The 1,132-nt window shown below is 42.7% G+C and overlaps 1 protein-coding gene across 1 annotated transcript in view; it reads right to left on the bottom strand.

The window, feature by feature from the left end:
• ttll7 (tubulin tyrosine ligase-like family, member 7) overlaps positions 1–1,132 on the bottom strand; it is an 86,383-nt gene that overhangs the window by 25,222 nt on the left and 60,029 nt on the right.

Genomic DNA, 1,132 nt, shown 5'->3' with positions numbered 1-1,132 from the left:
CGCTTGCAGTGTCAGGGGCAGGGCCTTAAGACGGTTGAGGATTATCTAGTTAGCCGTCTTGGCGCCTATTGAGCTCAAGCTAATTCCTGGTGGTCCGTCCGTCTTGGTGAGGTACATGGAACACTGATCATTGTACACCACACCGCCTTTAAAACACTCGAAAATCACCAGTATTTTTGAGACAAGGAACTGGATGATGGAATTAATTCCATCCATTGGCGAGCTTCTCTCGATGCCAAGTATTTTAGCCTGGCATCTCTGGCATGTTCCAGATTTAAGCCCTCAGAATCAGTCAGGGTTTCCCCCCTTACAGGGCCCCTGATTGCACTCCTCTGCAACATGAGAACCACACCATGCCACCAGTTTAGTCTATAATCATCATCATCATCATCATCATCATCATCATCATCACTGTAGACTGTAATTACTTGCCATCAGGCCCTGTTTTATCTTGTTAACTATAAAAACAAATCTCCATGGGGTGATCAACAACATCTGTCATTCAGGCCTAACCCACAGCACCACACCACATGCATGTGTGTGTGCTTGTGCAGTAGGCAGGTGCAGATGGAAATTGACTTAAAACTATGGTATATTCTAAAAAAGTAAAAAAAGAGTGTGTGCATAATATACTGTATGCATGTTGCATATCATCGTTTTAAGTTTGGGAATGTGGATGCGTGGGTGGCACACGTGGCGGTGCTCATGGTGCATGCCACCTCGTGCTCGCTGCATTCTGGGATCTGGATCAGTCTCCTAACTGTACTGTTCTCTGACTGACTCCTTTTCTATCTACTGTCACTGCTGCTGTGCTCTCATGTACTGAAAACTACATCTATCCATCATTCCATCTATCATTCTATCTGTCTGTCTGTCTGTCAAAAATGTTGTCAGTATTACCCAGTTCTAAATCAAATCAGTTATCAATGTAATCTGTAATATATCTGGTCTGGATAGCAAAGGAGGAGAGTGAAATTACAGTATGTAATGTAAATGATACACTGTATATTATGCCACCACGTGCTCACTGTGAACAACTTGCTGTAGAAGGAACTCAGAATGTCAAACATGGGCTGCTACGTTATTAAAATGCAATTTCTTATTATCTTTGTGACTAAAGACTAAGGACTAA

This window comes from Gymnoscopelus braueri, assembly GCF_963280865.1.
Source record: "Gymnoscopelus braueri genome assembly, chromosome: 6".
In the NCBI taxonomy this organism is placed as follows: Eukaryota; Metazoa; Chordata; class Actinopteri; order Myctophiformes; family Myctophidae; genus Gymnoscopelus; species Gymnoscopelus braueri.
The sequence above is the reverse complement of the archived record's forward strand: the minus strand, read 5'-3'. Positions and strand labels throughout refer to the sequence as shown.